The 14,329-nt window shown below is 38.0% G+C and overlaps 1 pseudogene across 1 annotated transcript; it reads right to left on the bottom strand.

Moving 5' to 3' along the window:
• Window positions 1-1,120: 1,120 nt before the first annotated feature.
• On the bottom strand, window positions 1,121-11,129 carry LOC111346705 (uncharacterized; annotated as a pseudogene). Its single transcript, XR_015992954.1, has 17 exons — window positions 11,090-11,129; window positions 10,595-10,727; window positions 8,815-8,869; window positions 7,711-7,905; window positions 6,893-7,188; window positions 6,390-6,488; window positions 6,011-6,292; window positions 5,694-5,767; window positions 5,374-5,556; window positions 4,694-4,867; window positions 4,139-4,285; window positions 3,985-4,065; window positions 3,612-3,671; window positions 3,208-3,323; window positions 3,004-3,064; window positions 2,701-2,767; window positions 1,121-2,088 (listed from the first exon to the last, which is right to left on the bottom strand). The product of XR_015992954.1 is annotated as an uncharacterized LOC111346705 (transcript).
• Window positions 11,130-14,329: the final 3,200 nt, after the last annotated feature.

The following is a 14,329-nucleotide window of genomic DNA, read 5'->3' as shown; positions in this document are numbered from 1 at the left end:
ACTACGTCAGTTACTAACCAACGTTAAAGACAAAGACGAACCGAGGCACAGACAGGGAACGATTTATAAGATCAATTGTTCCGACTGTCAAGCCTCCTACATCGGTGAGACTGGCAGAAACCTCACAACAAGACTGACCGAACACAGACGGGCGACGAGGAAAGGTGATGTCAGCAATCACATCGCTGAACACCATCGACTTACCAACCACAACATTGACTGGGACTCTGCGCAATGCCTAACCTACAGCACTGACTATTTTCAACGACTGACTCTGGAAAGCTGGTTTACTAACTTAGAACAGACTCCCCTAAACAGATGTCAACAACTACCCGCTCCATACAAACGACTCAATCACGACATAAACATCACAAACGACCGAAAAAGAACGACCTAACTTTAACGACAGATCGAAACAGACCAATCACGACCGACTTACGTCACTTGAGTCTTACAGCCAATAACAGCACGGCAAAACCAACCGATCATTTCACACGAACTGGAATAAGAACATTCTACTGACAACAATCATTCACTTGACTCTGATGATGACTTCCGCACAGGTTGTCGAAACGTCAGTCACTACCACCGACAACAGTCCTTCTCAGGACTACACTCACCTGGACGATCAGACTACACCTTCACACGTTAAACCGTTTCTTTGCAGCTGGAAGATCAGTGAAGTAAGACAAGCAGTAACGCAGAAAATCAGACAAGCACTTTGCTGTCTATGGAGTTAGATCCTCCTTGAGAAATATTTGTATAAGTAGAAGAGGACACTCTTCGAATATCTTATTAGATAGGAAGAAATATAAAGCTGAAATAATATAGTTGTTCGAGGTATGTAATATTCTTTCATTATGTTTTTTTAGGTTGTGAATATTTCCCTGTTCGTTTATCCTTTTTTACCTTGATTTATGTCAATCGTCAATCAATACTATCGATTTCTGTGTAGCGTAAAGCCCTAGTTTTTCACCATCCATCCTTTCATTTCCAATTTCGACTAATGAGGCATTTCGGTCATCTCAGCATTCGGCAAATAAACTTTTAAATATCGTAGTCGTACACGAGAATCGCATCAATGAAAATTCAATCACCCGCCGTATACTAGAAAGCTGGCTTGATATGAAAATATCTTCTTGCTTTTTATTAACTTGGCATTGGAAGAAAATAGATTACATCTAAGGTCTAAGGAGCTAACTTTAGCTCGTCGTTGTCCAGCACAATAACCTTACATTTGCAAAACAAATGAGAAGAAAAGGTGGAGAAATAAAACAAATTGCAGAAAATGATTTGTTAGCGGAACATCTTGCTCTTGTACCGTTTTTGTCTCTAATTCTAGTCGGAGCTGAAACGGATACGAAAGAGCTTCAAATGGCTGACGTGCCTAGTAAGTTCAAGAGAAAAAACATTCACTTTTCGTTGACAAAATAGACAATACCTTAATGCATTGTGAATAAGTAAACGGAGGTAGATAAGTCTTCTATGATAATTATCAAGGACGTCTTCTCAAATCGTTGCAAATACAATACTAACAATAATAATGATAATCATAATAAAATAATAATAGCAGTAGTTGCAATAATAAAAACTAACATTCTGCTAAGATTACTTCCTTCCAGTATTTTTAGTTACCTCGATACATGTACATGTGACAACCAGTTAGACAGTTTAACTTTTCTGGTAAATAAGTTATAATATATATTCAGTAATTGTAAACTATGATGCGATATCAATACTGGTTTATTAATACCAGCAGTGCTCTTTGTATAGATATGCAAAGGAAAATTTAAATACATCTTTATGCAGTGATAATAAATATGTGCGTTGCAAGTTCCTCAAAGTTTATTTGTTTGACTTTACTGTGATAGTTCGTTATGTCTTCCTTGGTTTCTATTGTGCATTATAAATCAAGCAAAACCAACTCTGACTAAGATCTCTGACTCCGTATTTTCACTTCTTAAGGCGTTCGAGGTATATGCTTTGAACTAACAGCGCTGCGGAAGATTTCAACGAGAGATATCTCGACTGACAGCTATTTATTCTATATCAGGCCTCATCTGTTTGACCATCTCTCTCATCATATCCCTGAAGAGGGAAAAAATAAGGACTTCTAAAGTTGTGTCTGAGTTGGTAAGTGGGTGTCCGGGTAGATAGATGGTCGATGGTCGGGTGTCTTGGTGAACGGGTCAGCAAGTGCCAAGGAAGATATATGCGTGGGTTTGCGTGTCTGGGTGGATGAGAAAGTGTTTGTGTGGATGGGTGGGTGTCTGACGTAGGTAAGGGGGTGAGTAAATGGGTGTAAGGATGAATGAATAACTGTGCAGTTGGGTGGGTACGTGCAGGTTTCTGGGTGTACAAGGTGTCTAATTGGATATATATGTGCCTTGGTAGATGGCCAAGTATCTTACTGCGAAGGTGTGGGATGGATGGTTACTGAAGTCAGTGGGTGTCAAGTGAGGTGAATGATTTTCACGGTTAATAAGGTTTCTGGGTAGGAGGGTCTGTGTAGATTCTGAGAATCTGGGTGAAGAGTGGCTTGGGCATCTGGGCGCAGGAGTAGACATCTTGGTTGATCAGACGTTACATGACGGGGAGCGGGAGGGGGGGGGGGCGGTGAGCTTTAGGGAAGGTTTGAACACGTATGAGTGAGTAACCAAACAAGCGAAAGGAAGAAGGAAATGAAATCACGACATTTACCTGATTGCATCAAGCTTCTCTTCTACTGACTCCCAGTGATGACGATCTTAAGTGAATTCAAGCAGTTCTAGAAACAAAATTTCAAAGCTTCAAAGAACAAAGGAGGCCAAAGAAAGCGACGTTTAGTCCTTTGAAAAAGCATCTCATGAAACGATACTCGGCTGGCTGAAATGATTCCCTAGTGTGTGGATGAGAAGATGGCCCAATATTTTTTTTTGACCAACAAAGGAGCGAGCTGAAGAAAGACCAAAGCAAACCCGTCATACCCTCGGGGTTTAAATTAAAATCGTCCTTAGCCCAAACCTTTAGCAAGTTTCATTTCCCTGATCCAGTCTCCTTCTTTGTAATACTTCACGCGTAGATTCTGCAGAGAGAAACGTCATTAACATGAAATACCAACAGCGCAGTACCGCTGCCTCAGCTCTGAACTCTGTTATGCGCTCTCATGCTCAAAACTTACGAGCGCAAGGTGCCTCGATAAATTTCTTTGCGCTGCCATTTACATACCAGAAAAGGAAGTCCCTCCATGCGGGTGAGCAGTGAAATACGATCCACATCATATTCCAGACGGGCAGACTTTCTTGGCCTGAAAGTAGGTCGTACTCATCTGTGCAATGAGAATAATTTGGATATATCAACAAAGTTGAAGTGGTAAATTGGCCACCGTAACGATTACAAAAGCTGACGTTTCGAGCGTTAGCCCTTCGTCGGAGCGAAGGGCATTCGCTCCGACACTCATTCGCTCCGACGAAGGGCTAACGCTCCAAACTTCAGCTTTTGTAATCGTTACGGTGGCCAATTTACCACTTCAACTTTGTTGATATATCCAAATTATTTCGTTACTCCCACCGACGCAGCCCCAAACAGTTTCTTTCGAAACTATCAGCCTTTATTCGTGTGCAATGAGAATGTTGAGCAGAATCACTATAACAGTCCACATGTACGATAACATCAACAGAATCGATAGCCAGCTGCAAAAGAAATAGAATCGCAGAGTTTGGTGACAATAGAAAAAAATACAAAACAAAAGAAAACAAAAAAAGTGTGAGCAAACATTTTGTAGTTATTTTCAATCTGTTTTAATATTTTCCAACCTCAGCCCTCCACGTTCGCTTCACAATTTTTCTTTCCATTTTGATGTGTTTCTTTCCTATCAAACTAATATTTTGAGGTTTTCTTCACCGCATTGAAAGCAATTTCACAGATCACAATAAAGGACTCAGAATATTGAGATGAAACCTCTTCATCAGTTGTTAGGAGAAGCTAGAAGTCAGTATCACTTTCTTGAAAGTTGAGTAATCTTCTGCAATCGGTTGCTGTTCGGAAAGAGCACGAAATCCGCTCAACAAAACTTCTTCCAAACCACTGTAAGATGCAGGGGAAAAAATCAGCTTATGTTTCATTTTAAGAGAAACGAAGGCATACAATGAACGCACACCTGAATTGCTGATTATGCTTGGAAGACTGGAGAGACAAAAACAAGGCCCCACAGAAAGATAGAGACACAACAGCAAAAACTGCCATAAATCTCGTTACATCTTCCTGAATGATCATAGCCAAGGTCTTTGTGTACAGCCCTGTGGTCCTGGAAAAGATAAAAGATTAGTTAGATCAAACGACTAAGCTGCATAAAAGGGTGCATTTTGACAAATTGTCGGCAGAAGTGAATTACGAACGAGCGTTGTGAAACAAAAACCCAAGTAAACACAGCGACCAATCGGAACGTAAGAAGATATCGTAAGGAGCCAATAGGAACTCAGAGTGAATACGTGTTTAGGGACTGAACCTAATAACCGCGGGAAAACGCAAGTTAACAAGTCGCACTTGGTTTTAAATTTGCATTTGATCCCGGAGAACGTAGTGCGATTTTTTCTATGACCAGCCAGGGAGAGAAAACAGCAAAACCAATGCAATTTTGGATCACTTTGGACACTCACCTGAAATTTGCGTAAACCAACTGGACTAATACAGAGAAACAAAGTGGGTTTCTTACCTTGTTACACAAGAAAACTTAAAAATCCTCAGGAAGTTGAACTGGAACGCTAGAGATGGCACTCTCCATTGTGCTTTGTTATCAGTGTACCGTAAAGGTATTAAACACAACATCAACGCCAAGCCTAACCAGTCAAACAGGTTCATCCAGTCTTTAAAGTATGAGTGCCGCTCCCTGGTAAAAGATAAGGAGTGTTTCAGAGATTGACAGTGTCTTCTTTCACTGGATCATGTAGCCTGCAGTGCCGGCGTATTTTGGGCGCACGAGTGCACATTTTCGTATTAGACCGCCATCTTAGATTTTGTAACAGTGGAGGATTGGGGCGAGGAAATATTTGCCAAGGGAGTAGGTGTTAAGTGGAAAAATGGGCGACGGGGGAGAGGGAGGGGAAGGAAAAAATACATGTCTTTCTTTCCCTCCCTCCCCCCGTTGCCCACTTTTCCACTTAACACCTACTCCCTCGGCAAATATTTCCTCGCACCAATCCTCCACAGTTACCAAATCTAAGATGGCGGCCTAATACGAAAATGTGCACTCGTGCGCCCAAAATACGCCGGCACTGCGGGCTATGGATCATGGTGTATCTATTACTCACATAACTTTCCTACATCACAGACTTGCTTTAAGACAGGAACACTGATTTCATTGCAACAAAACAATAATATAAACGAGCAACTTACTTTCTCATTTGATTGATTTCTTCACAGATGTAAAAGACAACCATAAGAAGGGTGACAACTTCACAAAATCCTTGCAGAGAATCAGCAGCACCCCTGTATTGGGTAGGGTCCAGTTTGGTAGAGCCATAAAGCAGAGCGTAGGACAGGAAAAGCAAGAAGATGACATACAATGCTGCATGAAGACTGGAAAGAACACAAGATTAACTCAGAATTGTGCCATCTTCTGAGATGTACACCATAATTGGCGATTCAGGGAGCAAAAAAGGAGAAGGTGTGTGTACAATGATTTCTAAATTGTCCAACAAAAGTGGTATATTTACTTCAGAAACCAATGTCTAAAACTGATCCATTTTGTTTTCATCAACATTCTGACCACCGGATGCTGCAGACCCTCCTATGGGAATCAAAAGATCATGGCATCAAATACAGTACTGCTCAAAAGTAAGTTGACAGTCCCACAAAATAAAATTCCTAATACTCCATTATTGATCCTCAAAATGTGCAAAAGATGGTTGTAAGTGCTAATTGAAAACAGAAATTCATCTCGTCCAATTACAAAAAAAATATTTAATAGATAGCAGTCATTAAAAAATCATTAGATATCAAAAAGATAAAAAATCATGTTTTTGATGTTCACCTTTTTGTTACTCTTGGCAATCAAATGCAAACATGACCTAAAAGATTCATTGTCCCTCTCCTTATCTCCCTCGGATAAAACAATCTTTGGAGGTCATCGCCCCTCATCACCATCCAAAATATGATTATAGTAAAAGTGATAGTCTAGTGGATCATCAGGGATGGTTGTCCAGGCCCCTTCAATTCCCTCTTCCTCATCATCGTTATCATAGCTGCCCTTGCACTTTGGGAGGTGTGGCCAGTGAGGGTTGACCATCCGGTCCGACACAGCAACTACTGTTTTCTGGTAAGATATAAGAAAAAAATATAAATATAAATTACAGAGATTATGAAGTGCAAAACTTAACCTTCAAGTACACTTTAAATTAACAAAATTTGACCTCCATTTTGGGATTCTCAATTTAATTGACTTGAGGCTGAGGTAAGATGGCTGAGGATCAGTCATATCTCCTGGTCTCCATGACAACAAGCTCTGCACTCTAATCACAGTAGAACAATGGAGATAAATAAAACTAATTATTTAAAGAAGGACATGAAATACTGGAAATCCTTCCAGAGATCTCCAAAGGGGATTGTTTCACAGTTGGCAGTAATACTTGAGAGCAACACTAATTTCAAATTTTAGTAAATTGGTAATACACATATTTAAGAGAGCGGCTTTTTTTTGGAAGAAGAGCTTGATCAAGAGTTTGGGTTCAAAAGCTGCTTTTGCTTCGTCAACAGCTCATTATTTTTTTTAAATATATTTTTTTAATTCAGCCTTATATTTTTCTACTTTTTTCCAATCTCTCACTTAAAGATTTTTCCTTTTCCATCTCATCAGATTGTTTCCAAAATGTCTCCACTGAAGATACCATTAATCATTGCACTAATAACTTATTACCTTTCATGCCACATCATTCTAATCATATAAGCTGCAACTTCATCATTCTCTGCTATTAGAGCCAATTCAACTGGTAACAAGCCTCTTCTCTTCTTGGGTTTAAGCTGAGGCTTTGTTTTCAGAGCAAGCAATCCTGGACATTTCTTCACAAGTGTTTTAGTGACACGTAAAAAGCCAAGTTCTGCAGCATAGTGTAGGAATGTCTTTCCTGTTTTGTTTTCCACATCTCTGAACATCTCATATCTGTTGCCTGAGTTCAGTTCACTTTTCAACAGAATCACCAAAACCTTAGTAATCTGCAAAGCACAAGGCAATGATAAAATTAAATATTCATTTCATAATATTAAAATTTGATGATATCTCAATCATTATGCTTTTATCAAGAAATGCAAAGAATAGTTTTAAGTAACAGAAAAAATGAGATAGCTATAATGCACTATATGCATGTTTGAATAGGGTGTAGCTCTGGCCATCAAAACTTATCTCGAGAAATCTGTATAACATCCAAAAAATTCTCAGCTCTCTGAAGCTTAACTAGTGTTCTCCAGAAAGATTAGCGGATGGCATTTTTACCAGCTGCTCCATGATGATCCTGGATTGATATCAGACAAAAAAATAACACACTTTTCTTAAGTGCAAGTAATTAACAATTATTGGATGAAGTGGAGCATGACAGCCATAATTATCAAGGCCAAAGTCAGTTTGTGTAATCTGCCAAAGCCGAAGGCTGAGGTGGATAACACAAACTGAGGCCTTGATAATTATCCCTATCATGTGAAAAACAAATCCTATAATTGTTTTATATCTAACATTTATACCAGCTGCTCAAGGCCTAGAAGTTTATCAGGATTATCTTTGTATTTTCTGGATGTTGGCCAAGTTTTTGTCATCACAAGTGCAGGATCCTCACTGTCCAGTTCTCCATTATCTTTGTATTTCTAGATCAATCTTTGAACTCGCACTTCATTCATAGCAGTGGTCCATGACAGTCCTTCACTCTGCTTCTGATGAACCTTTAAATGAATGATTGTATCCTTGGGTTAACAAGCTGATATTTTACTAGAGGTTTTGGTCCTGAGATTTCATCTAAAAGTTTTTTGCCAGTGACCCTCAATCATTTCCCTTCAACTTGTAAAGCAAAAAGCTCTATTTCAACTGACAGTTGACATAAAATTTTGAATTAATCCAACAGAAACATATTTTGAGGTGTACCTTTGTATAGCCATCATAACAGTCAAGAAGAAAGAGACTCATTTTTTAAGACTTCCTCGGACCAAACATCATCTACAGTAAAATACTGATTGTGAATTAATTAAATGATAGGAAAATAATATGCTGAATTCGGAAAAGTAAATTCTGTATACTTAGACAAATAGAGTGAGTTATTCAATCTGTCTCTTATTTATTTTTCTCTCCAATGAGAACACTACTTATCAGTGTAAAAACCCTAAGGAAGTAGCTAATCTCTTTTGCAAATATTTTACTAACATTGGCCCCAATTTAGCTAACAAAATTTCTGTATCAGTAAAGTAGAGTAACTTTTGTTACTTCCAAAACTAGTCAATTCAATATTTCTAGATGCAGTTAATGAGCAAGAAATTATTGAAATTTGTAGCATTTGTTGTTCAGGTACTGCTGTAGGGCATGACAACATTTCTATGAACTTAATTAAAGAATCTATTGAGATAATTATTTTACCTCTTACACGCTTAATTAACTTATATAGCTATTACTTCTGACATTTAGTACCTATTAAAGAATTAAAAATTGCTCAAGATATTCCTTTAGTTAAATCCAGTGAGCAGGATATATTTTCAAATTATAGACCCATGTCTGTTTTACCTGCATATTTTTCTAAAATTCTTGACAAAGCAATGTACAATCATCTTTTAACTAAAGGTTTCTTAATAATCATGACATACTTTCTGATAATCAGTATGGTTTTTGCAAGCACCACTCCACTGCCTATGCTCTTGCCTGTCAAAATGATAAAATCTCTTCTGCTATTGAAAGTAAGGAATATACTAAAAGTTGGTATTTTTATTGATTTTGTCTAAAGCATTTGACACTGTTGATAATAACATTTTAATTTCAAAATAAGAGCGCACTATGGTATCCGAGGCACTGCACTTAGTTGGTTTAAAAGCTATCCAAGCAGTAGTGAACAATATGTGGAATTCAATGGTATCAGTTCAGATTCTTGTGAAATAAAGTGCGGGGTGCCTCAGGGCTCGATACTAGGCCCTCTGCTCTTTCTACTCTATATATTAATGATTTGTGCAATGTGTCAGAGGTCTTAGACTTTATTCTCTTTGCTGATGACACAAATATATTTTTGTCCCACAAAGATTTTAATTTACTTCCTGAAATTTTGAACTCTGAATTGCTTAAATTAACACACTGGTGTCGAGTGAATAAGCTGTCCATTAACTTTAAAAAATTGAATTTTATGATTTTTAGTCCTCGCCAAAAAAGGCAGACACTTGATATAATTCAATATATATAAATTGACAACAATGTTATTGGACGTGTGAAAGAAACAGTATTTCTAGGTGTTATACTCGATGGGCATTTGTCATGGAAGCCTCACATTCTTAGCATTTCTAGAAAAATATCAAAATCAACTTCATATATTTTATTGTATCAGTTGGTTTTATTTACAAGTCCAGTTTCTACCTTTCCAAAACTTCCTTGCACTCCTTATATTATAGTTTAGTTTATCCTTACTTAACCTACTGTGTTTCAGTTTGGGGATTGACATATCAGTCTAATTTAAACTGTATTATTATTCTGCAAAAAAAGATAATTAGAATCATATCTAAAGTTTCTTTTGATACACATACCAATGTTCATTTTAAAGAACATGGGATCTTAAAATTCTCTGACATCTATAACTACCAAATAGGTAAATTTATGTATCTGTTTAAAAGAGACTTACTTCCAAATTATTTTCATGATATGCTTACTCTTGCTAGCCAGATACATTCTTATAATACAAGAAATTCCAGCTTTTTCTACATACCTCGTTGTCAAACTAATTTTCGAAAATTTTCAATCCGGTTTCAAGGTCCTAAGTTTTTCAACACGCTAAGTTGGGAAATTCAATACTCTGAAAGCATCAGCTTGTTTGGCAAAAGGCTTAAAAAATTCTTCTTTCTAAGTTAAATATATTCTTTGTTAAGCTACACACCTTTTCTTTTTTTTTCTCTTTTTTTTTTTCAACTTAATCTAAATTTCATTCAGCACCTTTGATTTGTGTAGTGTCCAGGCCTCCAAGTCCATGCCCAAGGCCCCAGGAGACTTAGACTCGAGTACTTATTATGCACTGTGAGTGAGAATGGGGTGAGAAAATTTAGGATAACGAACAAACTATGCGAACTGTAGGCGAACTGTGTAAGTGAACTCCTGAACATTACAATTTGTATGGTTTGTCCTTTAGTTTAAGGAAGCCTATACTTTATAAGCCCCCAGCTTCTAATAGGCTTCCTTTCTGTTACCTCTTCAGTTCCTTTGATTTTGAAGTTAATTGAGTTAGAATAGTTCTTTTTATCTTTGATGTATCATAAATTTTGTGTTTGGTTAATTTTTTTTTGGTAATGGCAAATAAAATGAATGAATGAAAGAATGAAATTTTTTGACTTGGTAAAATATTAATGTTAAATTATTATTATTATTTTTTTTTTGACACAGTGGCTTTTTTACCTAAGACCCAAATCTCTGTCAAATTCATCTTCGAAGAAATCGTCTTGTTTGACAACTTCATCCGGAGGTTTTTCTTCGTTATTCTCTCTCTCTTCAGCTCGCTCTAACAACTCTCGGTCCTCTCGTTTGATCTCTGAATAGAAATGATAAGATTTTATCTCCAAATAGTATAGCTTTGCCGGGCTCTACTAATTGCAATTTTCTAAACAGCTGTTATCGCAGTTTTGCGAACGGATTCTGATTCAAAGATCCTGGTGAAGTTTCTCTTTACAATGTCGAAACAGTTGACTGTTCTGCACACCTCTAAAAAAAGTCCACACAGTGAAGTGATCTGAGAGAGTTATATAGTTCTAAACACATCCATCACAATCTCGAACATGTGATCAACATCAGCAAACAGCAGCGGTGGTGCAAATATTCGCTAGGCGTTACTTCATTAATGAGTTAGAGATCGACGGAGGACTAGGGTCCAGTATTCAGAAACCTCGTACTCACTCTGAGGGGACCCAACTGAATAGTTGGAATTCTTCTGCATAATTTATGTCGAATCCAGATAAATCATACATAATTTATTACGAATTTCTCGCTTTCTCAGGCTAAGTTCGAATTGATTGTGCGTGAAAGCCTGGCAACTATTTTAGAGCATCAGGACGAGGCTCAGGGGAATAAAAGCTCAAGAGAGCCGCTTATTTTGAAAGCAAAGTAAATGAAATGAGGTAGTGCAGTGCCATTTCCGTGCGCAAAAAAAAATCCAAAAGGCGACCAGACCTCAGCTTATTCGATTTTCCGAGCGAGAAAAAGCTTCGAAAGAAATAAAGCATTATAGATAAAATATTTGATGCAATAGCGCCTATTCCGTACATGTGTGTCTCGCCGTGAGTGGGACGAAACGCTTGGTCGTGCGAGGTCTGGGTACAAGACCCGCGCTGTAACATAAGTCTCGTTCTTTAATCTTTAATGGTCGGAATGGACGAAGAAAGACTGGAAGCGAGATTCACCATTTTATTTTCATTATTTCTTATAATCGACCCGACGAGGCTATACTGTGTTTTGTAGTCCCGTTACCAAAGGAAAGCCATAGAGATATGTTAAATTAATATCTACCATATTACGTAGGATCTGGTAGCTATGAACAGAGGTTAAACCAGATACCTGTGCTACGCGACCGCCGAGCCTGCGTTGGTCAATTTATTCTTCTTCACTCTGTTCAGAAGCTCTTAATGTAAAGACGTGAAATTTTAATATTGAGGTACTATAGAAACAGCATTTAAGTACTTATCTACAGAAGGCTGTTTCAACACAAATTTTGTCTTCTACAAGAGAATTACACATCATCCACTCAAGTTGAAACCCAACCTAACCCCAGGCCAAGGGTGTTACCATCACACCGCTGAGCTTAAAACTTTCGATTGGGGAAAAATTATCATCACAAACAAATACAATCAATTATCAAAATCTAACATTATGAAGCTGTCATTCAAATGCAATCAGCTGCAAAGCCAGCATCTGTGACTTTGTTGTTTAATTACGAAGAAATGTTCACACCACTTTCTATGGTCCTTAAGCTCAGTACAAGAAATCATCTCCAAGCAAAATTTTCTTCAGGCGATATTCAAGGTGAGTTAAGGTAGGGGTTCCTTTGGGGGGAGCTTTCCCATCTTCCACATGAAAAATTCGCTTTTCGTCAAAACCAGTCGGGATCCAGTCATCCTCGTTTCTTTCAGTTAAGTGAACAATAACGAGTCTGTTCTCGACAAGCTCTTTGTTTTCTGTGAACTCCTCGTGCATAACTTTGCCGTCAAAAGTAATATAATCACCGCATTTTTCTTGCTCCTTGTTTTGGATGAGAGAAGAAGCTTGGCGCGTCCCGACCAATACCACACACTGACTGTTACGTAGCTCGTACCTAAAATCCTGATTCCTCACTAAAATGTTCTTGATGCCTCTCACCTCTGCAATCCTTCCCAGCCTGCCTTGGAAATAACTCATAAGTCGCCTACATTTAGAGATGTCACTTTCAGGATACAAAAACAATGTGCACCTCATTTTTGACTCGAACTTATGCGCTGAATTACGAACCTCGCAACCAGTTGAACACCTCGGCCTTCGGATGTTCTTGTTTAAATCTTTCAAGAAGAGAAACTTAACTTGTGCTTGCGAAAGAAGAACTGTCTGCAATACAGCCAGGAATCGACCCTTGCCATTATAATATATGCCAAAGCAAAAGTGTGATTTGCACGAGGAATTTTGAACCGTACACGAGTGTGAAATATTTGTCTGCATGAAGCTCTTTTCAAGACTTGCCAAAGAAATGTTTTCTATCTTTGGGATAAAAATTAATCGTGATTCATGCCTTCTCGCATTATCCAAGCAACTGGAAATAATAGACGAACTCGACACGCCCAAGTCTAATGGATAATGAATAATAAACTATAAGGAACGTAATGAAAATCATTGCCTTTAACATCCTTTTGAGGGCTGCACAAGTCACACCTCTTTCAAAAGGGGAAGTTATGGGATTAATCTGTTTGATTGTTACGTTGTTTGTTTGTTTGTTTATTTGTATCTTTTTTTTTGCCGTCCCAAAGCTCATGGAACCAGTAGGGAAGATGTCTACGACGGCGAGCGGAAGTTGAAAGTAAGAGAGTAAACGGGAAGATCAGTCAACCAAACAACATCAGGATATGATGAAAGTCTTCATAGAACAAACTAAGCAGCAACAAGAGCAGATGCAAAGCTTTCAGCAGATGTTTACCTCAATGCAGCAGCAGTCTCAAATAACTATGAAGCTTCTAAAAAGAACAAATTAACTCGGTTTGATTTGCATGGTACTGTTCATAAAATCTTTGATTTTGTTGTGAATACTTGCTTTAGCATTTAAATGGTTTATATTCATATTTGACATTGCTTTTAAATACAAACTGTTCGACACATGTTGCAGATATTTTGATCACTTTGCAGTAAATGGCTTGAAGTAACTCGCCCTGCTTAACTACACTTCATTTTATTTAGTTGTCAAAATTTTGTTTCTACATAATTAAAAGCAAACATTTTGAAAAGGTTTATGTTTTACAGATGAATTGATGTAAACGTTCAAGAAAAATAATCTTCAATGGTTGGAGGGTCCAGGGCAAAGCACTCTGATGTAGAGTTGGTGTACATGCAGGTCAAGGCATTACGTAGAATGGCACGCACAATGTACATTTTTCCAACTACACTAAGGGAGAGTTTTAAATTTTTCTTAAAATCGAGAAATTTAAAAGAATTGACGATATCCCCGAAAAGCCACTCTATATATAGACATACGAACGGTCCTCATGGCTTTGTTGTACAACTCCATTTGTGGTGTTATTCCGGCACCTCTGTAAGGGACTTAGGGGTGGACACGTAGGGATAGGCGGGGTCACCATACAGGACCATTGGTTCTCTTGTTGTGTAGAAGGCATGCTGCTCCAGATAGCGAAGTAAGCCAGCATACCTGAATCATGCCTTCTACCTTCTTAAAGAGAACAGATAAATAAGTATTTTAGTTTGGTGAAGTCAGGGTGTAATGCTTCTAAATCTCCCCCTCTCGAAAAAGAAAAAAAAAGCAACAAATTAAATTAAAACAATTACCTACTGGGCCGTACTTGTTAGCAGTCATGCCATTAGGCAAGACAACAGACTGGTACTTGAGACCATGTACTCGCTTATGTCCATTGTAAGCGATCCTCTGTTTTTTTTTTCGGGTCGACA

The sequence above is a fragment of the Stylophora pistillata genome, chromosome 11 (assembly GCF_964205215.1).
Source record: "Stylophora pistillata chromosome 11, jaStyPist1.2, whole genome shotgun sequence".
NCBI lineage: Eukaryota > Metazoa > Cnidaria > Anthozoa > Scleractinia > Pocilloporidae > Stylophora > Stylophora pistillata.
This window is presented reverse-complemented; position numbering and strand designations above follow the sequence as displayed.